Raw genomic sequence first — 24,715 nt, 5'->3', positions numbered from 1 at the left:
AAAGCTGCCAGATGATTTTTAAAGAGCAGTAGATCTCCACACTAAATGGTAAAGAGAATTACCCTAAAAGAAGTCACAGCTGAAAGCCCTTACACATTTATTATAAGTTCTCAGGTGCCTGTTGGAGCATTTCTACCATTTTTTTTTCCAATGATAGACACTTGTCAAGTTTAGACAAATTCTAAGGCCTCTGTTCCAATGGCAGCAGCATGTATGGAATTAGACTGTCTCTAATTAACATGTTTGTTGGCAGGTTCTATACGGAGATCCAGAACTGAACTGGGCTGAAGATGAGTATATTCCATCCTTTTCAGAATAGTTGTTTCTGGCCAAGGCTGATTTACTGTAGCAGGAAAGAAAACTGGTCCAGGTTCTGCCTCTGGTGTGACAGTCCTCTGAGTAAAATAAATAATCTGTCTTCAAGACCATCAGTTTGATGTCATCAATAAGCATTTCATTTGCTTTTATAACAGGTAATAAAGAAGGAAACTATTTCTAGTATTAGCAAATTCCCTGCTATCTGAAGCATTACAGGTTTTTCAGTGAGAATGATAACAAAGAAACCTGGCGGACAATGGTTTTCAGAGACTGCCTGCCGCTTCTGCTGAGGAGGCAAAGATATTGTACATCATATCTTTGAGCCACATAACTGCTGAATGTAAATCAGCATTACTACCTCATTCATCAGCATGATGTCTTTAATTGTGGAGCTGGAAGATTAATTTACAATGCCTGGAAAATGGCCCAATTCTCAGGAGAAGCATTTGTATTAAATGATCAATGCAACAATAAAAAAGTGATTGTATGTAACCCTTGAATCTTATTTTGATCCAAGAAAAAAAGCAAAGACTATAGCCATGAATAGTAACTATTTTTATTCCTATAGGTTCCTGGATCCATTAAGATTATCCATGGTATTTAAGTGTTACGTCATTGTACCTGACTTCAAGTTCATTAGTATTAATTTTTGTTGATTGAACAAACCAAAAGAGCAGTATATTAAATATTAAGCTACATTAAGAGCTGCATAGCATTATTTTCTTTCTTGCCTAAAGTTTTACAAACATAAAAGTTTTGTTCTTAATTATTTAACTCTCATTGAAATTTCTCTTTTCCTTTTGTGAATCCTCAATAGAACAGGACAAACTCTGAAGCTGGATTGACAGTAGGACATACTTTCTTTTGACAATTAGTTGCAGTGACTTGGTCCTTCTGTATGGTCCTGTCCATAACTGTATTTCCAGAATGTATGTTTTACTGTGATTAAAGCATACAAAAATAAGAACTGTGTCCACATATGACAGGAGATGAGCATGGGAATATGTTTTCCATATTTTTTCCCTTTTAGAAAGCAGAACAGTTATTAGGATTCACCTGAAAGCCTTTTTCACTTCACTGGGGTTTCTTTAGTCATCCAAGCATACATTGTTGTCCCTCTTCCAATTCAGCTCATCTGAAACCCCAGAAGAGTGGAGAGAAATAAAACACAATTTCCACCACATAAAATGGAAGCAGAGGGAGGAAGGAAGAGTGAGGTTGTATGAGTAAAGAGCTGTGAAACAGATCGTAATCAAAGATGGCTCAACCTCCACTGGCTGTGAAGTTTCTTATGATCTCTTTTTCTAAACTGAAATGTTCTGAACTTTCTACAAGTAGATTGGAAGCCTTTTTCAGTTAGCAAGACCATTAGTGACTATGGAGACACTGGCGTAGTGTTTAGCAAACAAGGGGGCATCTCTGAAGTTAAGTCAGTTAGCTTCCATCTTCCCAGCAGCTAATAGGGTTGCTCTGGGCTTGCATTGCTCTAACCGCACAGGAGGATCACATAAGAGCTGTATGGAGAACTCAGTGACTTGATCCTGTGAATCTTGATCTCTTACAGGAGCACAGTCCACAGAACCACCACCATCAGCAGCACTACCTTCTCACAGAAAGGAAGGTGTTTGAATGCAGACATTAGTCTTCACAATGTAATAGTTGCTTTGAACAGCAGAAGATCATGCTGAGAAGTGCTTTCTACAAATCAGAGACAAGAGAGCCCTTCTCTCCCTTTTCTTATGAAAATGTAGTTCTGCACAGCATGACCTTGTCCTGAATATTTTACTACTATTGGGGGAAAAAAAAAAACAAACCAACACAAAAGACTAGATGTATATCTACTGTCTTTTGAGAGCTGATTGCAGTGACTTTGTCCTGGTGATGGTCCTGTCCAAACTGGACAAAGAAACAACAGCAGAAGAGCAGTAGCTGTTTATTTGACCATCCTTCCAATTATCTGCTGGGTGTCTTCATTACGTGGTAGTATGATGTGCTGTCTTTCCCTTGGCACATTGCTAATGCAGTATTTTAACATGCATTCTTCACTTTTAAGCCTTACACTGATAGGAAGGTTCCTGACAACAGCTTGAAAGTTGCTTCTTCTTAGTGGTTTCAGAACCACTTTTATCACATACTGAACAAATGTCACCAGAAAGATTACACTTGTGTTGACACCTTTGAGTTGTCATTTCAAATGGATGGAGGATGTTAACAGTGAGGACAACGTGATCCTAGCGGGTGGTAGGAAGGACAACATCAGTCTTTTTTTTTGCCCCTGTTGCTTGCCAAATGCTGTAAGCACAAAGGGGTTTTAGTGTTTTTTTATTGTGTCCCTAAAGCATATAGAAAAAGGATTTCCAACAAGCTTTAACTTCCAGCTTAGGTAACTATTTTAATTGACTTGCTTTCTCTAGTTGACTCAACATTTTTCCACTTTTTGAGTACCACCAAAGAGGCTTTATAGATATTTGCAAGGAATCCATAATGGATATTCGACACTGCTGAGTAATTGTTCAAGTACTTTTAACGTCATTTTTGGAATGGAAAAAAGCGTACAAGTCACACTGAGTTGTTACCTGGGGAATTCTAGGTTCAGCTCAGAGAGAAACTGTCAAACTTTACTGTGAGTATGTTTGGATCTTAACATTAGACTACTTACAGGAAGAGAAAAGCACAAAAAGAATTGGAAATCTGAATTGCCTTCTATTTTGTGTTGACATTTTTCTTCATTATTCTTTGCTTTAGACTCTAAATACACATATAATTTTCCCAATGCCATCTCTGTTTTCTCTTCTACGTTTGGCCCTTGAAGGCTGCTGAATCAGAGAAAGCTCGTTTTCTCATCATTCAAATTGCAGAACATGTGGAAAGCAAATCAGTTTGAATTGCTGGTTAGCTAGCAGTGTGGGCTCAAGCCTGCACTTCTGTTTCGGTACAGACATACCTTGTGTTTCTGTCGCACTAGCACTGCTGCAGTCATATCAGGCATGCTAAATGACATCATACTAAATGATTTGGAAAAAAGTTAAAAAGAGGCTTGTTCACTGCTCTATGATGTTGATATAGGCAAAAATAATAGTCTGTAACACACTGTCAGTCAACATGCAATAGTGGCTTTTTCCTGCAAAGAACAAAGTACTGGATTTGTCAGAGTATGTACTGAAACCCATCAGTATTTTCTGAGTACTTTTTTTAGTTTTAGATTAACTGGCTTATATTTCAGTGTAATAGACCTCATTTTGCACTTTGTTTTTTATTCAGTTTTAAACTGCTCTTTTTTTCTTTACTAGTTCAGGATTTTATAGATCAGTGGTCTGCTGTAATTAATTCTTATCACATTTTCTCACAGTTTTCAGTCATGTTAGTGTACAAAACTTAGCCATGTTTTGTACACTAATTTCTCTCAGTTTCCCTTTACAATTCAGTCCTCTTAGCTGTATATATTCTTGTTGCGCTAACATTCTCCAGTTCAGTAGTGTTTGTCATGTATTGAGACAGACCACTGGAATGTGGCAGACTCTAAAAGAAATTCTTTTTAACTTGTTAAAAATGTTATTTGTCTCAGCTGTGCCTTCCATGTCTGCAGCCTTCCTCTCTCAAATTTCTCCCATCGCTACACAGAGTCCTTAAGCCAGGTACATTTATTACATTCTCCAAATTCTGAAATCATACAGCTCCCATTTAAAGTTTTTTCAAACGTTTTCCTAATATGGATTCTAGGCATTCCGAGTAACAGCTACCACTGGCTTCATTGTATAAGCTCGTTGCACACATCTGTCTTGCAGTGTGCTCCTGATAAGTGTTTTATTTTGTCTCAATTTCCTATGCATGTTCTACCTGTCTTGTCTTTTTCAGACCGTGAATTTTCATTTTGTTTTACTTGCTCAGCAAAAGTTTTTAGGGGATTTTTATTTTACCTGGAAAGTGTAGAGATTAATAATTATTATAATATAAAGCCACTTTCTGTGTGTCCCAAAAAATATTTTATCTTATCTGTAGTTGTCTGTTAGCTATATTCTTATGTATATATATAAAACCACTAAAATGATGTTCTAGGTAGTGCAAACATTTGGTCTAAACAGTTGCTTTTTTGCTGTAACTGCAAATAGAGTTCTCTGACAGGATTTAAGAGAATGAATCCTTCACAATTCCTAACCCTAAAATGTTATTAAAATGGTATATAAATGTTTATAACATTGCCAAAAGCTTTTTATAGAAGGTTCTAATAATTTTTTGAATGTTTAGGGATTTTCTAATAACATGAACGATGTCTCCATGAGTCATCATCTGCATGGGGAGAAATTCTAGCCAGTGACAGTCCTATCTAGTCAAAGATCAAATGAAATAATGAGGCCGTCCTCATACATATTCTTCTAAGAATGAGTCAGATGTCTGGCCTTTCATAGAGAAAAGGTGTTGTGGTTTAACCCCAGCTGGCAACCAAGCACCACACAGCCTCTCGCTCACCCTCCCCACCCCAGAGGGATGGGGGAGAGAACTGGAAGAGCAAAAGTAAGAAAACTCATGGGTTGACACAACAACAGTTTAATAATTGGGGAGGGGGGGGAAGTTGTAATGAAGAGGAAAACAATGAGAGAGAGAGAGAGAAACAAAACCCAGGAAAAACAAGTGATGCAACCACTCACCACCTGCCGACCAATGCCCAGCCCGTCCCCAAGCAGCGATCGCTGCCCCCCCGGCCAACTCCCCCCAGTTTCTATACTGAGCATGACGCCATACGGTATGGCATAGCCCTTGGGCCAGTCTGGGCCAGCTGTCCTGGCTGTGCCCCCTCCCCGCTTTTTGTGCACTGGGCAGGGCATGGGAAGCTGAAAAGTCCTTGACTTAGTGTAAGCACTACTTAGCAACAACTAAAACATCAGTGTGTTATCAACATTATTCTCATCCTAAATCCAAAACAGGGCACTATACCAGCTACTAGGAAGAAAATTAACTCTATCCCAGCCGAAACCAGGACAAAAGATATATCATGCAAAACAAACAATTATCACCAGATAATCCCATTTCTACAAGGCTCCACATTTTTCTTCGAAACTTTCATTAGAAACACATCAGACTTTTTCATAATTATTATTAACTATCTCCAAGTTTTGGACATAGTCTCTGTATAGAGTAGATATAGCTATTAAAAATACAGAACAAGATTTTATTACCTGACCATTAATAGAATAAGGCACTTTGAAACAAAAGGAGCAGTAGAGAAAATACAGCTATATTTTACAGGAGGAGGGCTAACCTTTTAAAATTATTTGGCTATTCACTGTAATAAATTATGATAGCCTTTGACAATTAGAGGGGATATCCTGATTTACTAAGAATTCTGCTATCATTTGACATTACAAAACCCTCTTCTCCCACTGCAAGATAGGAATGCAATTTCCATGACCATCACTGGGAATTACTGTGGGCTGCCATGACAGAATAAGACCTGCCAGTTATGAGATCATATTGTACCTGTGCTGTAATATGTCTACAAGGTCTGAAAGGGTAACATAAACTCTGATACACCATGAGAACCCCACGAAACTTTTGAGAAAAATAGTTAGCTAGATCCTAGATGCAAAGAAAAGCTGTAAAGTTTACCTGCTGCCTGAAATACACTTTCTGTTTAAAACCCAGTTTACTTTTCCCCATTCCGACTGGTTATAGTGCACGATACAGACTGATGCAGACTTACAACAGACTGAGCTGTAAGGTGTCATCCACACTGGGGCTAGGGAATTGCCCTAAATCATCCATACCATTCAACTAGTTTCTTTAAACTAGTGCAGACATAGCCTGGAAGTATTCACCTGACTTCAGATGGTGAATATGTCGTTTTAAAAGAGTTAAGAAAGAGTGAGGGACATAGCTAGTAAACTTTGTATCTTTGCGCACTATGAATAATTGCAACTTAAATGCATTTTCTTCAGTGTTTGCGTACTCTCTGGATTTGCATTTTTACCTCAATAAAATCTATCACGTAGACCTAGCAAGCATTTGTTCTGCTTTGCATCACCTATAAACTGCGTTGACTTATTATAAGTATTCTCCATTGCAGCCAGTACAATTTTACATACTATAAATCAGGATGGAACTTGTCTTTATGCCTGTCTACAGCCATAATATTTCCTACTTGATTGTCACCTGCAGTACAATTATTTTATCCAGGGCTCCTCTAGATTTACATTTGTTAGGCTCACAAACACGGGTACTGCATAGTGGAAGGTATATTATCCGTGTGATGTACGTGAACCTTCTCCCCAAGCCACTCAGAAAAGCACAGGTTTCTCTGTGTGGTATCACTTTATGTTAGTCAGGTAGTATGCTAAAAAATAATGATAAATAATTTCCAATTATATCACTAAAGTTGAAGTAATAGAATGAATGTGATGTCTAATAATTTGTTGAATTATCTTTATTATTTATTTCACGGCGATTAGTATATATCATCCAGAATCTTTTTATCTCTGTGACATATCGCCACCATTTTGTTGTTTACTTTTTATATTTCAGCCACTGTGCCCCGCATTCTTCTGTTTATTTCAGTTCTACCAGGTTAAATCTAGCAAATGAAAAAGTAGACCAAGGATAACTTGTGAAACTATGTAAAAATCTTATATTTTTATTTTGGGAAAATGAATTCCTGTGTGCAGTTTAGCATCTGCGACAAAGACAGCTATCGGAAATCAAAAAACCTGCATGTTTTTTTGAAGTGCTTTAGCTGTCACGTGAGCTACTTTATGTTATAGGTCCTTTGATAGTAATGTTAAATGGAAATCATCCTTTAATCATTTGGATGGGTAGATCCAGATTATCTGTATGTTCTATCCATAAAGACCTATCTCAAGCTGGCATGTTGTGAATCACTGTGAAAACTGGGTGAACGTAGACTTATAATGATGTTTTCTCTTGGGCGTTGCAAGGCGGTTATAGAAACAGAGTGTTCTGCAGTTAAGTTTTCTACTGCTGTAATTGTCACAACCAGCAATAAAAAAATTGTTAACATTGTCAGCCATTGAGTAGCAATACATAAAGTTCCACAAGGCTTTCTAGCGCACCTCCTTAGGATGTAGAAACAATTCTTTTTAGCTCGACAGTTATGGATTTGTAACAAGAATATCACCTTTTTACAGTTTATGCAAGTAAGTTTTCTAAATTCATATTGAAAAGAGCAAGGAATGTATTCTGTGGGCAAACCAGACTTCATCTTATGGCTGTTGCCCTGCTGAAATATTTTCAGTAAATCACAGTCTTTATGCCGTCCTTGGATCTTCTGCAATCTCAGCTGCCACTGCTGTATAATGTACATTGATTTCTGTTTGGTATTCAGACAGAGAGAAAGCTGTTTAATCATTTGGTTTCTGACTTGTTAATAAAAAATCTGTCTTCTTTAATAAGTTTATTTTAGATAAAACTACAGTCTCTGCCACAAGCTGACATGCTTTCTTATGTTTTTTCAAGTAACAAATGATGCTGAGGATGAGACAATATCACTGTAATTTCTTCTTACCAAGTGAATGCCTTTGTGATTTGCAGTGCTGTTCAACATACAGATAATGAAAGCTATTTAATCATTCTCCATATGAATTGTAAATAAAGTTTTACAGTTGTCCCACATCGAGGGAAATGAAAGAAGAAAAAGGAGAGAGACACCTTTGCTCATTATAAGGAAACCTTTTCTAATAGTGCAGAACGACATGTCTATTCTAGAATGTGAACATCTTTTATTTCACTAACAGTTTTCCACCCCATCACATCTCATTGATATTCTGCTTCATTAAAGTCTCATGATAGAAAAGTTATTAATATGCAGAGGTAATTTTATATCAGATTGGGAAAAAAAACCCAAGTCTAATAATATAATTACTGATGTTATATGATGGGAAATCACTAATATGATTAGAAGTGCCTGACAGATTGTAGTAAGAGATTTGATAAAGTCCACCTGGGTTTGGAGGAGTCAATTGATCCAAGTCCCAGCTACTGTAGGGAATAGGGAATGGAGGAAGCAGTAGGGTTGGACTCCAATTAGAAGAGCATAAATCAGTTTGTTTTAATGGGTCTGCAGCTGGTTTGCACTTTGTAGCCGGACTGTTCTCTGCATTAAAGATGTTCCTCTAATTTAGCACTTGGTTCTATAACAATGATGATGATCTATAAGTATAGATAAGACTTTGTCAATAAGATAATGCATTATATTTTGAAATATTCCAGGTTAAAGTTTTCAGCAACATCTACTATTCCACATTTCATCGAATATAGAAGAAAACTTAGTCCATAGAGCCAGGTAAATCCCTTTTGCAGGTCTACCAGTGTAAACCTGGGAGATCTACAGTGAAATTGTAGGACAGCAACTGATCCAAGAGGAGTTTCAGACAGAACATATTTAAAAGATTTGTTCTGTGTGAAGGCATAAGAATTTTGTTGTTTTAGATGTTCAACATACATCAGCTCAACAGAGCAGAATTCTTCAGGCATGTATAATAATTTTTAGACAAAGCAGGTTGGAGTGTGTGATCTGATAGCTTCCCAGAGGTACCTTGTGCACAGCTTCTATGTTGCATGATATGCAATGGCTTGACTGAAAATGCAGAATTTGTGCTGCTCTTGTCATGTAAGTGACAAAATGGTTGCCTTAACATATTTTATATTTCTAGCTTAAGGAAGATGCTACCTGACACTCTATAAACATATTTTGTGTTTCTCAGCTGGAAATTCATACGACAATATGCTTGGCATTGTGGAAAGTTTGTCAGATATGTGTAACAAAGTTGTGATTGAAATCAGTTAAAGGAGAGCCAGGTTTCACAGTATCCATTGATAACAGGTCAGAGAGAGGCATATTAACAGGGGAAAAGACAAAACTGAATATCAGAATAATATAGCAAGGGAAGAAATTAAGTATTGTTTGCTATAAAAGGCTGGATAACTGGACAGGATTATTTTCTTTATATTATCAGAGCAGATGAAGAATAACTTTTCTCAAATAATTGAAATTATATCAACATAGTTCAGTTCAAAATAAAATAATATGATCTTTGACCCCTTCAGCCCATACCCACCAGTTCAGTGAGAAGTTCACAGGCCTGTCCTGGTAATGCAGGCCACAATATTTATTAATATTTTTTTTTCAAGAAACATTAAGAAAATGGTATATGTTCCTTTTGTTATTGTGCATTTATGCACTTAAGCTCATCAGCTGCTTCTTAGTGATTAAATACAATAGTGCCAAGGCATGGTCTTGGACTGTTTCCCACAGTAATGAAGTTATAAGCACAACTCTTGGCATTCTCTTGTCTTATGACAATGAGGAATCTCCCAGACAATTACCAGACTCAGCCTGAGGATGAGCATGAGCTAGGGACGATCTACAACAGGTATTTTGGCTGCAACCTTTCTGTTTTGGAGGGTAAGAGAAATTAACTATACAGACATGAGACATACTGTGCCAGATAGGTTCTTGTCCATTTTCTTTACGAGTGTAGATGAGGCAACACTAGCTACAAGATTCTAACTTAGGAGTAGAACAGCGCAGCTTCTTGTAAGTATCCAATGGTTGTGATTGAAAAACCATTGTCTTCTTTGAAGATCAAAAATAAAACCAAAACCAACTGGGTTTTTTGAAAGCAAAAGATTTCAAAAGGTAGCCTTTTGCTTTATAATGGTCTGTAGCTTTTTTTTTCCCCCACCTTGGTTTAAGTTTCCAGTACTGCATTGGTGCAACCTCATCATTATGGACTTACTTACATTAATTATGGAGTAGCTACCAATTATGACCTAATATGCACATAGCATACAGAAGGAATAGTATTATACAAAAAAATCATCCACGGCAGTGTTTTGGACATCTGTTTAAGAGATGCTTGCCTTTGATAAAACCCTCTCCTCTGCAGAGACTGAATGTACTCTTCCGCTTAAGCACCATTTGCGCTTCCTGTCAACAAAGAGTGGATTTCAGACATCTGGTCGAAGAACCCTCTTTTATTTCAGAATTGTGAAATCTAAGAGATATAATGCCTCTTATGGTCCTTTACTTAAACATTTACTTCACTCAATAGGTGTGGTTGCAATTGTAGAAGGTAGGTAAAAATCACTAGATTTGTTTTTCCCTGGCCTCTCCTTTTGTTATCACATAACTGTTGTTAAATTCCAAATAATGTAAAGTCTCTACTTGTGCTTTCCTTCTGCTGGTGCTGATTCCACTGTGACTTGATCTCAGATAAGTGGTTCTTTGGACTTAGTGAACATGACCCTAGCTTAACAAACGAACTGAAAATAAGCCTACAGTTTTCCTCCCAAACTCAAGGGGTGAGAGAAAGGGTCAGAGAGTCTCTGAGCTTCAAAATTATTCTGCTTTCTTCTCAGATGTTACAGTTTGCATCTTAACTCTCTCAGCTTGGTGGCTAGTGAAGGAAATGCCCTGTCACAGTTGGAAAACAGTGTAACATGAGCAGGCAGAGACCCAAACTTGAAAGTGAAAATAAAAATTTGCATGCTAGTCCTGGAGACCTCAGAGCTTATTTCTTCCCAAAAGAGAAATAGTTATAAGAAATCAGACTATTTAGGTAAACCTCTGCTGAGAAAGTGTGTTGATGAATGATTCCTAAAACATGTTTTTGCAAATATTATACTGAGGAAATATGACATGACTGTGAAGAGCAATTATGTTGCTAAAAATTGGTAGCTTATACCACTGTGAGATATGTGTAATAACTGTGGATCATATCCTCACCTAGAGACAAACTGTATGCACTGCAGATTAAGGGACAAGGAAGAAAAAAGGTGTTTTGAAGATACTTAAAAAATGTCTTAATCCTTGGGACATCTTCAGCCTGTGGGAGTTCTGTCAGGAATCTCTGAGTACAGCATTTTGAAATGCATGACATTTTAAAGCCGTGCAAAGATTTCCCACCCATTCAATAAAACCTGAGGATTAATTCCTTCCATATTTCCTGAAGAAGCATGTATTCTAGAATGAATATCATCAGAGACAGGTACCCATTTCCTTTCATCCTACTGCCATGCACTACTGCAAACAGCCTGGCTCTGTCTTCTTGAGGACCTCTTCACAGGTATCAGAAAGATGCTGTTCAGTCCTTCAGTAGTTGGCTCTTCTTCAGGCTGAACAAGCCCTTTTGCTCAGTCTTTCCCCATAGGGCCGGTGCTCCAGCCTCCTGAGTATCCTCATGGCCCTCTGCTGAATTTTCTTCAGTTTGTTGATGTCTTTCCTGAATTGGGAGGCCCAAAACTGGATAGGGTATTCTAGATGCAGTCTAAAATGTTCCAAGTGAAGGGAGGTAATCGCTTCCCTTGATCTACCAGTTGTGCTTCTGTTGATACAGCCCAGGGTGGTGTTGGCTTTCTTTGCTGTGAGAGCACCCTGCTGACACATGCTCAGCTTGCTGTTTACGTGGAGCCCCAGGTCCTTTTCGGCAGAGGTGCTCCCCAGCCAGTCAGTACCCGGCCTATTTTGTTGTTGCAAGGTGTTATTTCTTCTTCGGTGCAGGACTTTGCGTTTATCCTTGCTGAATTTCATGATGGTCCTGTTGGCCTGTTCCTCCAGCACGTCTAGATCCTTCTGAATGGCAGCCTTGCCCACCCTGCTGTTGAGAGTATCAGCTGGTCCCCCATTTATAGTTATCTGCAAATTTGCTGAGCTCCATCATGTCTTCCTCATCATTGGAGGAGGTGAGTGAACATCGATAAAGATGTTAAACAGGAGAGGTCCCAATACAGTTCCCTGAGGTACCACTTTGGCACACCCCTGCCAGGTGGTCTACCCCATCCAGGTAGAGAAAGGCAATTAACTGCTACCCTCTGAACCCATCCATCCAGGCAGTTTTTTTACTCATCTAATTGTTCACCTATGCAGACCATAATGTCCTAATGGACAAGAGTATAGTGGGAAACAATGTTAAAACTCTTGCTAAAGTCAAGGTAAATGACAACCACAGCTCTCCCCTTGTCCACAAATCTAGACATTTTATCATAGAGGGCAATCAGGTTGTTCAGACATTATTTACCCTTGGTAAACCCATGCTGACTGTTCCTGATCACCTTCTTCCCCTTGATGTCCCCAGAAATGTGCTCCAGAGGACTTGTTTCATGATATGCTGCCTGTGTTCAACACCATCAACTCAGAAATTCTTTATTACAACCAAAAATGAGGCATATGCCTAAAAGATCTAGGTGTCATGTGTTTTATAGCATTTTATAGCAAAATATATCTATTATCCCTCATTTTGTTGATACTTCAATAATGCAGGTGCTTCATGTATGATATTTTCTGGTCCGGTAGTCAGCAATAATGAAAGCTAAGTAATTGAAGCAGGTGTAATATGCCACTTGTCACTATCAAAGCTTTATAATTTTGATGCCTGGGAATCTCATATATGGGCTCTCATATCAAAGCAGCAGATGCTTTGCTGCTGGAGACAGGGTCAGAGTTTGCACTGAAATCCTAAGGGTTTATATGGGTGTCCTACTTAGTGCCAGCTGGCTTCTGAATGATATTTACCTAAGCTCTCTTTTTTATTGATATCTTCCAGACAGCAAACATAACTGAAAGTTCTGTCCCTGTGACTCCAAGATATTGTGGGTGATTGTCAGTCTGAAGCAGAAATTCTTTGTGCCTCACTACTTCACCATTTTTGAAGTACAATACAAACGCTATGGTCTTTGGGGCATGTCATTTCAGTCTTCAGTTTTTGAAATTTATTTCCACCATTGCAAGAGAAAGAAAGCGGTAATTTTCATATTGTCTTCCTCAATAAGTATGAAAACAGTTTATGCCATTAAGGTTGTGACCAAGTATCCCTAAAAGCCCAAATAATAAAATCTAACAATCCTTCTCAGGATAAGTCAACCAGAGAGTAAAGCCAGATGGTAATTTAGCACAATTTCAGGGATGCTGTAAGTTACAGTGGCTGGAATAGTCCTTTGATGCAAGTCCTGTGACAATTACATTTTCCTTTTCATGGCATGTTCCTTTGCTGCAATTTCCTTTTCCAAATATGATCATTTTCCCCCACATGGGAGACAGTGAGCTCTAGCATATGGATTTCCCACTGTTTTTCGTTGTCCAAAGGGCAACCATGAGTCATCACAAGGCTCCATAAAGAATCCAGCCTTTAGTGGCAGAGATTCAGTCTTCAGTATTTGCTTCTGCACAGTTATTGATGGTGGATGAGTGGTCTAAAACATACTTCTGAAGGAAGGCAGACAGGCTCAATGCTTTTTTTCTAAATCACATATAAAGATAATTGTGGCATGCATCCATCCATATGCTATCTGAAATGAGGTGAGGAGAGACGCTGAATGTGGGTACTTTGGCAATTTTGTTTTGAGGAGATTTACACTTTATAGAGCTGTGTCTGACACAATTGCTTTTTTTTAATGTAAGTTAAAAATAAAACCTGTGTATCTCAGATTTACATATACCTGTTTTCTGTAGAACATAATCTACTGGTCTGTCCTGCCAGAATATTTAAGATGTCTGCCATATATCCCTTACAAATATTAATTGGTGTTACTCCAGGGATGAATTTGGCTGCTCAGTACAGAAACAAGCCCGTTGTTCGTCTGGATGGATATGCTTCCTTGAACACTGGCCAATGCCTAAGGTCTGAAAGGCAAATGAAACTTTTCCTCATAAAGCTGTTTAACAGTATCATAGGTTTGTGGGGAAAAACAATATATTTTCCGATGCCCATGAGTGTTACTGATGACTTTTTTGGATGTAAAATAGAAGCATAAATTTTCAAAGCAAAATACAAGGTGAGAGTAATTGTTCTGAGTTAAACCCTTTCTGAGAGAAAGACTGGGAGGAACTGGAGGCAGCCATCGTAAAGGCAACAATGAGATGCAGCCACTTGGCCAGGCCCATATATATCACTTGGACTTGAGGTAAAAAGACTTTGGGAGACCAAGTACACCCCTCAAAGATCTCTAGGACTTGCTCTGCACCCACAGAATAGTCTGCACAGAAAAGTAGTTTGTCTTTATATGTGCCAAACTCAGGGAACTGCTGTTATACCCTTTCAAAACAAAACCACCTCCAGATCTGTGGATGCACTGGCATCCAGCTAGAAAGAGCTGAGGTTTTGATCCTTGAACTCTAGCTCTAATCCCAGGCTCAATGCTAAGCACAGCTGTAGTTTATGACCAATCCCAAAATAAAACACAAGATAGGGCACTAGCCAATGTCAGTGCCATTCTTCTTCCTAACTGTGTAAGCACATAGAAGTTAACCGAAGTTTTGCTTTTAAGATCTGTTCAGTTTTCCAAACCTTAACCCTGACCATAATTATAACTCAGGGCAATTCTCTGAGGAAAAGGAACAAGTCAAGCATTATTTATAATCCCTAAAAGTTTGTATTTTGAAGAACCCAAACATAAACTTGATTCTTGAGCATTTAGATTCCTGTAACTTAATCATACCCATGAGACTGGTTCCTACAGTAAACAATAACATTAGGAACTGGTTACTGCTGACATCACCCTTTTCATAACTTTGTGGACTTCAGAAGATTCCAGTCATGTAGAGGACTTCTGACGTTTTGCTTTTTCAAATTCTAATTGTTATCCCAACCTTAATTTTCACCTTAAATATCACAAGGGTATCATCCTTTAGGTTAAAATGGAAAGTAAGATATTGGAGCCTTTGACGCCAACAGTCTGTCTAACTCTGCTGAATTTTCAGGATCCATCTGTTATTTAGTTTAAATTTTAGCTTCCACTGTCCATAACACTATCCACAATTTTAACTTCAGACAGGGAACCAATACATAGATTAAAATAGACGGATTAATACCCAGAGAAATATAAGAGAAAAAAAATCACAATATATTAACACCAGGCCTGTTCCTAATCTGCTAACTTTTTACAGGACAAAAGCTTTATCTTTTTCCAACTTTTTCCTCACCCCTGTTCTACCCCAAATATCAAGAGACCAAAATCAACAGTGAATAGAAAATGACGTACTGAAAGTTACACCTGCCTTCTTCCTGGTGTTTCAGCCTGTTGCACCCAATCATCCTTTACACTGCTGGAGTCCTAATCTTTAACCTCCACCTTAATTTTAACTTTAAATATAGGCAGAAGATCCAGGCAAGCAAAAGAATAAAAAAGAAGTTATTGGGAATTACGAATAAGAGACCTCTTTCTAATTTTCCAGGTTTTGAAAAATCAGGCTATTTGGCTGTTGTCTTTCATCTCCAAGACTTTACCCTCACCAAACCAAAATTCCAACCTTAAAATGGCCAGGGAAGTACAGGGGAAAAAAATTTTTAATCTATTAGCATCATCCATTTTCCGTATTTTGTGGCACATGTAGAATCTAAACATTATCTCAGCTGCTGAAGATATTGTTTTCTAAACTCTGGCTAACTCTAACCCCAAATAATACATGCTGCTAGTATGTCTCTGTGCAAAAGAAGACAGAACTCAATTAAGTTGCCAGTATGCAGGACTTTATATAAAACAAAACTATTATTTTATTGGAATTTTTTTTCATAATGTCTTGCTTCTGACTGGCTATATGGTCATTACTGGATTGACTCCAAGCAAGGACCACCCTGGGACAAAGACACGAAATATTTGGTTTTCTGGATCATATATGCCTGGGGATGGAGGAGCAGAGCACCTTTCTTTTAGTGGACTAGGTGTGACCAGTTGCCGTACTTCAGTGGCTTCCCTGAGGATATATTCACACCGACCCAAGCCTGAACTCAGAACCATGCCCCAGCTGCCCTCCTCCTGTTTAGAATTTTCTTGTTCAGAATTATGATACAATGAAAGGCACATCCCACATGTAGATAATAGCATTTCGTTTTCTATAATGTGGGACTAGTGGCTGTTTCTTAGCTGAAAATGACTCACGAATACTCCTGTTCCCAGACTGGTGAAAAAGTTAGATTTAGAACAAAACAAATGAAAAACACCTGAGGAGCATGAGCTCTCAGGTGGGGAGCTGCTAACTACCAGAGCTCCCAGCTGATTCTAATGCCACCTTCTGTCTAGTTACAGCCTCTGCTAACAATCTCCCCTTTCATTTCAGCAGAAAATCAAACAGGTGAGCTTAAATCTCTGAGATGCAACTGTTGGGTGCAGCACTCTGGATGGAGTGGTAGCTTATCAGCCTGCTATATATAGAAGTAAGCTTGAGGTATGTTTGGTTGTGGTTTGTATGGGGTCAGGACTACTGCTGTTAAGGTAAATTTGTCTATTTGAATAGTTTGCCTGTTTAGCATTAAGCAGGAATAGCATCTTGAATTACGTTGTTATCATTCTGTAAGGTACTTACAGATAATTGAACAGCATTGTTGTGTGCTAAGAATGTGGAGGTATACGGAGGAGTGGATTTCTTCCAGCTCTGTGGCTTTCCAATATGTTTTTGGTGGCAACCGGCTTGTAGAAAGGACAAGAAACTATTGTGATGTTCTTTGAAAGAAGCCATAAAAAAAAAAAGGTTTGTTAGCAGTTCTCCTGGTCTCTGTGTGTATTTCAGTTGGTGTAACAGCTGCTGGTCTGTTTTACTCAACAGTAATTGGACAGGTGACCTCTGAAAACTAGAAATGGGAGTTGTTATAACTATTCTAGCTGAGGCTGTAGCATATTTCTACTGTCTTTGGTATAGAGGGAAATCAATAATGTGTCATTTAATGGGGCCTGGAAAGGATTTGCGTTCCTAAAATGTTTGGGACTAGGAAGATATCAACAATTATGATCTGATAAAGGACAGAGACTGTGCCCTTTATGCCTATCAGTGTTAACTTATGTGTGGTTGTTATTGTTTGCGTTGTGGTATTATCTATGTATCTTAGCTCTTAAGACCTACTTAGGCTGTATACCATAGAACATATCAAAAGGCAGGCCTTGCCTCAAAGAGTCTGAAAACTGAATAATTCAATGTAGCAGAGATCGGATGCATTCTTTTGGAGAATACAATGCCGCTTTCTCATCTTATGTCCTTATCGCAAATGAAGAAACTATTTGTCTTACAACACTGCAGCTTATGAAGTTCTTTTTTTGTAGTTAATGATTCATGTAAATGGTAACTTGCAGCAAAAGAAAAAAAAAACCTCTTCAGTTCACAGTGCAATCTATTTCATTCTTTCTGCTGCATAGATCCTGAGACCCTCGATGAGGCACAGAACAAATTTGGAACAAACAACAGCCCTCCATCAGGGCAGGCTACAAAGATCCTTCTCTTTGAAAGGCCCCTACCCAAGTTATGTTTAGAATAAACAGAAGAGTTGAAAGATTGATATGACAGTAGCTTTGTGGCTGGTTTGTTTGTGATGTGAAGAGTGATGACAGAGGTGATCGCTCTGAAAGAGCAGCAAAATTTGGTATTGTCCCTTTTGATGCATAAAATGCATGCAAAATGGTTTGAAAAGTGCAAGTTGATTAGTAAAAGGAAATTTGCAGTAATTGTAGTGAAATGAAAAAAGGAAACAAGGCAAGAGCATTGGAAAGAATACATTTAATTACATGTAGTTACTTGATGTATATTTCAATTGGGGAAAGAAAGGGAAAGGAGCATACTAAATAGTGGTAGCGTGACAATTCCTCTAAGATGATTTTCTCAAATGACTGAACTTTGTGTGTTGGTTTTAAAGTTGAAAGGAAAAAAAAAAAAACCCAAAACAAACAAACGCAAACCAAAACCCAAACAAACCCCCAAAACTATTGTGAGTTGTTTCTAGCTATGTCTGAAAATGGTCATAAGCGTTTCCTTGCTGTGATGAGTCAAAATGCTCTGCCATGTCCTTCATCACATGCATTTGTATGTGTAGGCAAACTGAACTTCTTTTCTGGTAATGCTCTGTAAGCATGTTGGGTAGAATATAAGTTTAACAAAATTTTAACAATTAGGGTATAAGTAAAATATTGTATGTTGTTATATAAGGGAGACCTTATTGCAGCCTTTCAATACTTAAAGGGGGCCTACAGGAAAGATGAGGACAGACTTTTTAGCAGGGCCTGTAGCAATAGGACAAGGGGTGATGGGTTTTAAACTAAAAGAGGGTAGAGACAGGCTAGATATAAGGAAGAAACTTTGTATGATGAGGGTGGTGAAACACTGGAATGGGTTGCCCAGAAAAGCGGTAGATGCCCCATCCTTGGAAACATTCAAGGCCAGGCTGGATGGGGCTCTGAGCAACCTGATCTAGTTGTAGATGTCCCTGCCAATTGCAGGAGGGTTGGACCAGATGGCCTTTAAAGGTCCCTTCCATCCCAAAGCATTCTATGGTTCTATATGATGTCACAAGCATTTACACATGCAAGCACTCTACGGTTGAGCTGCTCAGTTGAACAAGTTTCTGCCATCCTTCAACAAATTGCAGTCTGGTTTAAAATAAAAACGCATGTATGGCAGAGGGAAAAGTAGAAGCAAACTAGAGGTGAGACAGGGTTCCTAGCACTAATTCAAATGCTTTTGTCTCTAAACAAGTAGTCAGACTATGCTGAATAATTAATAAACTGAAAATTACATCCTATCCATGATTTTAATTTGTATTCCCCATAAGCAAAAAGTTTAGGTGTGGAATAACTTATCCTATTTTTTTAACCACTTTTTACACTGGAGAAATTAATACAAAGACTTTCCATTTTGGATTTAAGATTAATGCAAGTGCATACTTCTACCAATGTCAAAGGAATATGTATGCTGTTGCATGATATGGGGTGGGGGAGGATGATTTGTGCATGGGAATGCACTTTCTCAGTTATGAGGGGATTTTTTTTCTTTCTTTCTGATACCATCTAATAAGCACGTCATATATTTCTAAGGTGGTAAAGAAAATGTACAGTGCTACTACCCAGAGATGTTGGAATCCAAACGTAGATAGGTGGGTGGTTGCCTAAGTATGGATCTCAGCTTGTGTGCCATCAGGAGACTTCACCAGGGGCGATAGTTAGCAATACTGATTGGAATGTATTGTGACTTGCCATGCCTTGTTCCTTGTGCCTTCTAATTGTATTTAATCCAGAAGAAAAGCTCTCCTAAGACTTGTATTGAGGTTACATTCTGGAGGATAATGTTTTGGTCTGTGGCCGTACTAAGCCTGGCTCTGGCCAGCACAGTAGGATGGCTGCAGCTATGTAGGGTTCAAAACACAGGGGAACTCTGTCTGCCTGGTGTGAGCCCTACGGTGAGCTAGTACCCTTCTCCAAGCAGGGAGCAGTTTAAAACTGCCTGGACTGCAGTAGTGCTGTTTACCACAACTGAAACATATTCCAAATCTTGGATGCTTTTTAAAATAGGCATCTAAATGCCATGTTACCAAACTAAAGCCTAATTGCTAAGCTATGCATAGGTGTGAGATTTTGATGCCTCTCCTGGTTTATGAAAGTTGAAAAGTTGGATGATCAGGTCTAATTCTGCTATGGTTCACCTCATCCATCAAAGGCACGTGTTCGCAAAAAGGTCCACTGTGAGGAGTTGTTTTCTGCCAATGGACCAAGTGTGGCTCGCAGCAAAAGTTGAACTAGACTTACTGGGGAACTTAATAGGCAATATATGCATTTTCCCTTTTCCGTAGCAAAAGAGCATATTGAGCCTTTTAAAGAGGGGAGGAGAGCCCTGAGGGAATACCAGTTGATGCCGGTTGTTCCCTGCTTCCCCTCCTGCTGGGCCTCTGCAGCATACAGTGGGCTGTGTAAATGTACACTGACCAGAGAATTTGGCCCAGTATTTTAGATAAAGGTACACCTATTGCATATCATTTGCTTGAAGAAGAATGCTGTTGGAAACTTCCAAGTGTTTATATGTTTGAGAGAACACATGGGACTCCAGTGTATTTTTCATTGTCTTGGCTGACCTGGGAAATATTCCAATTAAAAAAAGGAAAAATATTACATAACTTTTTGTTTCAGTGGTATTGATTCCCTTACAATTGCTGTCTTATTCTCTAGGGAAGCCTTATCTCATCTGAATATGACACTCCAAAAAAAAAAAAAAAACAAAGAGAGCCTGCTGGGAGATCTGATAGTTAAATCTGCACTTGTGAAGGACCTGCTGTGCAGGTAAGTTTTCAAAATGAACATCTTTCTTTCTCCCAACACGTGAGATGCAGATCTGGAGGAAAACTGAAAACAACACATCTGTCATGGTGTTATAGAGTATCTTTCTTGTCATCTTTAAGGATGAAATATCTCAAAGCGATCCAACTCAGAAAGAGTCGATTGATGTGTCAGCTTTGAATGGAAGCTGTATGGACAAGTATGTCAGTTCTCACATGTATGTTCATATGGTACTGGTGTGATTTTTTTTTTTTTTTTTTCCATAACATGATGTTTAGCTCGTGCATACTTCAGAGTGACACCGTGACCTCCTTTATGCTTTAGGTCACTAGTTTGGCTGTAGCTGGATAGCGGAGAGTGGGCTGCAAGTGAGGGGACCACTGCAGCAGCACGTAACCCTGTGGGAGAGCACACTTGCTGATGGGATCCTGAGCTGTCGGGCTAAGCTCCTCCTCCTGTCACGTGCAAGACAGGCTTTGCATGGGGCTTTGAAGGGTGGGATTTTACAGTGTAAAAAAACCTGTGTAAAACCCATCCATCAGCCTTGAGCAATAAATAGGTATTTGGAATGGACATCTGGTCAAGGTGATTTTTCATCCTTTAGTCCTGTTTGCATTGCTAAGGACAAAGGGTTCACTTCAGAAACTGAGCCACGTTTCTCAAATTCCTCAGTGAAATTGCCTTTGCCCTGAGGTAACAGGGTCAAGTTCCAAGATTTTATTAAAATAACAAACAAGTAAGTAAGAGTTAAATGTCAATGATGCTAAATTACTGCAGCTTCACATGGCTGATTAAGAGCAGATCAAATCAACTTCCCACCGTGGTATTCAAAATTGTTACTGTAAAAAACACTGTATGAAATTTGACAAAAATGTCTTATTTCAGTGTGAAAGCTCAGCCTTCTTTCTTAACCTTGCATATAAACATGTGGAAGGAATAGTTGTTTTCCTTTTCACCAGGACTCTTACTGATAATCCACCAAGAAGTGGGACATCAGTCCTGCTGGCAAAATAAATGAACGAATCGTTATCGGGGATTGATGGTTAACTTATCTATTTAATGATACACAGGAGGAATTAAACGACTTTTTTTCAGTTTACCAGATCATACTTTCTCCTTAGATATCACCACTGTTTGAAAAGCTATTGTTTAGGCTTATCTTTTAATATGTAACAGTGTCAAGATTACAAAGGCTTAATAGATCAGTGATTCCCATATTGTAGCAACTTCTGATAATGCCTCGCCTTCACTCTAGAGGCTTCCACTAAGGAAAGGACAAATGTGGGAATCTGGGACTTCCCTTCGAAGAAATGTTGGTAATAATAACATGCTTCAACAAACTTAGGCTTATGCAATATTCGTACAGTAGTGAAGCTGTTCTTGTAAAACTTCAAACTGTCATTTTTCTCCAGGACTCTCTGACACACACAGCTGTAGTTTCTGTACTGCTAGAACCAAGAGATGGTTCTCTGGGAAGTGATGCACTGGTCTGGTGTAAGGAACTGATCACACAGAAATAGTCAATGAACCAAATACTGTACTTCCTCTGCAATGTGTGTGAGATCATCTTGGTAACTCTCAAGGGAGTATGCTTATCTTCTCTGTAGTTGTGATCTTTAAAAAAATTTCACTTTCTTCTTCTTATACCTCAAAAATACCTTCTTTCTTTAAGCCCAAGGCAGACATTGATGCTTTTTGGATTCAGTAAAAAAGTTTGATTCTCCTGTGACTGTGTCAGGTCTTTAGCTGCTATGTCTGTGAATGTCTGTACCCTTGAGACATCTGCTGTTGTAATTGATCTCCAAATTGAAAATAATAATGGGAAAAAGCTAGATAAGGACAGAGGAAACTGATAATATCCTTCTGAGGAAAGAATTGAGCTTACAGTTGAATTTGGGACTGTTCCTCAGCATCTTTTAGAAACCTATCAACGTGTCCATTCTCAATCACGGCTATGACTCCTGTGCTGAGCAAGAAAATTAGGAGTAAATTCTAGATGGCAAATACTGAGGAACCAGTCCAAGACTTTTACTGTATGAATACAGAATTACTTTTACTTCTCTATTAGAATAAGTTTCCTTTGCTGCAATGCTATTAAAGTTTTCCCAGGCCTACTAATGTAAGTTTACTTCAGTATGAAAGGTTAGCTGTGTTCTAGTTGTGTTTTGTTTGGAAAATTTGGCTCCCTGCTATACCAGTGTCAGAACAGCCTCATTGGTGGAATTTACTTCTGGGGAAGTGTTTTTTCTTCAGGTCTTAACTCTTATCACAGAGACGAAACACAGCAGGTTATCACAGATGGACATGTAACTGATAGTATTTTCCTGTTCAAATACAAACAATATAAGTATGTTCCTAGAAAAAGAGAGAAGTAATTAATAAAAAAAAAAAGCAAACTTAGGTCCTCAAAAAATAATCTTCTGTGCTGCATCTCTGTAGCCTTTTTTTATTTTATTGAGATGGAACACCATACAACCGAGTGGGGAAATATTCTCTAGTTCAGAGTGTAATTGAGTAGAATCTGACTTATTTTGGGCTGCGCACAAGAGTATAAATCAAGGAATTAACAAGACCAAGAGACAAGATGACTTTCCAGATCCCAGAGTGTCAGTGCTGGAAAGTTTATTGTCATGGCATTTCCAGCCAGAATTTACAGACTCAAGAGGTTCAGATATTTTGGATACATTTCAGATCAGCATAGTCTGCTTGGCATGCTGTCTGCTCCTATGGCAGCAGTTAGTTTTATGACAGTGTTTTATACAAGAAGCAAGATGGCCTGTATTGGGAAACCTCCGCAGCTTTATTTTAGCAGTAGCATGTCCAAGAGGAAGACCCACCACTACTATTCTCTATATCCATGGGTCGGTGTCTACACTGAAAATCATTTCAAAGGATGTAGAAATGAAAGGCCTGTTTTTCCATAAGCTGTAAGTGTCAGTTCAGCTGCTGGCTGCTTTTAATGTGTGTGGTGTTACAGTTAGTTTGTGACGGTGAACTAGAGTCTTGATTACTTATCTTTCTGGCTCCTCTTTCTTTTTTTATCTTCTTATTGCTCTGAGATCAGCAGTTGAACTATGGGGGCATGCAGCTCGCAGAGCCCTGGGGAAGGAATACTATTAGTGGAAGTTCAGCAGTTATACTTTATCAGGAGACCTGGAGTGGTTTCTTTGTGGTGGTTATCTTTGGAAGGTGCTCACTAGGGGATCCACATGTTCCTACTTACAGACTTCCGAGGATGACATTTGCTAGCAGGGCCGAAAAACCCACAGGTCTGCATGTGAGCAGAATTTTTGAACAGGCAGTGTAACCTGCTATGATTGCATTTCCTTTTGTCTATAATCAGCAGAATTCATCTGCCAGGGTGTTTCTTTCCCAGTATTTTGGGTGAGTAGACCCACACGAAGATCCCACTTCTTATCTTTGCTAGGATTTATCCAGCATTGAGTACTTAGTGCTGCGTTGCTGTGAGAATGACTATCATGAAAGGTACTATGAAATTTGTGATCTCTTGCCTTCCTACTCCCTCCCCTTTACCCTGATCATAAACACATAAAAGTGTTTAGCCATGACAGTACTTCTATTCAGTTCATGTCCCAAGAAGTACCATAAGTGTTAGTTATGGGGTGGTAGTGCTGAAGCTGTTGACCGTGCTATTATTAGATGATCCCTGGCATTCCTCAACTAACTGAGAAGTTAGAGACCATGAATTTCCAATGTGTTGTGAGGTAAAATGCAAAATCACTTCTGGGAATTCCTGCAAAGGCTTCCACAAAATCCATTACTTAAAGGCAGAGATAAAAATTTAGGTAGTAGTGACTGATTTCCAGCTGAGATAATTTTGCAAGGCTACTGCTAGGGAAGAGGCAAGAGTTCAACCCTCCGACGGGATTGAAAGGAGCCTTGCTGTGAGCAGCTGCTGAACCTGGAGAGAAGATCTAGGTGCTTGTTAAGCTACTGAAAGGTGGATCTGACAGCTGCTCCTCATGAATATAAAAACATACAAAGCATGCGGTCTTTTGAAAAATGGATAGTTGGATGTTCATTGGTACTTTCTAAGTGACTTTTAGTGCCAAGGATGCTCAATATGGGATGACGTTAGGGACATAAATAGCAGGAGAGGATTAATTGCGTATTATGGATGAGGAAGGACTACGATGTTCAAAAATGGTTTCTGCTTGGCTGTTAGGATGCAGAGATGTTAATTTTTCTACCTTGGGTTTGCTTTGGGATGGTGATGCCACTTCAAATGTTTTCTCAAGTCGGAAACAAGTACTATGTTTATCTGTGGCTAATCTTTTGAGTGTCTTTTATCAGGTTAGTTTTAACATATGTCCTTGGCCTTCGTCTTTTATCCCTAGGAGGAGCT

At 38.7% G+C, this 24,715-nt stretch overlaps 1 long non-coding RNA gene across 1 annotated transcript in view; it reads left to right on the top strand.

Moving 5' to 3' along the window:
• Positions 1 to 16,512: 16,512 nt before the first annotated feature.
• The window catches only part of LOC148057044 (uncharacterized), a 95,045-nt gene continuing 86,842 nt past the window's right edge, over positions 16,513 to 24,715 (top strand). The window contains exons 1-2 of the long non-coding RNA XR_015701896.1: positions 16,513 to 16,533; positions 20,242 to 20,352. This is a non-coding gene — a long non-coding RNA (uncharacterized LOC148057044). The remainder of the gene's footprint in view (positions 16,534 to 20,241; positions 20,353 to 24,715) is intronic.

This window comes from Nipponia nippon, unplaced genomic scaffold (assembly GCF_047370975.1).
Source record: "Nipponia nippon isolate SJK-2023a ecotype South Korea unplaced genomic scaffold, ASM4737097v1 scaffold_10, whole genome shotgun sequence".
Lineage (NCBI taxonomy): Eukaryota > Metazoa > Chordata > Aves > Pelecaniformes > Threskiornithidae > Nipponia > Nipponia nippon.
This window is presented reverse-complemented; position numbering and strand designations above follow the sequence as displayed.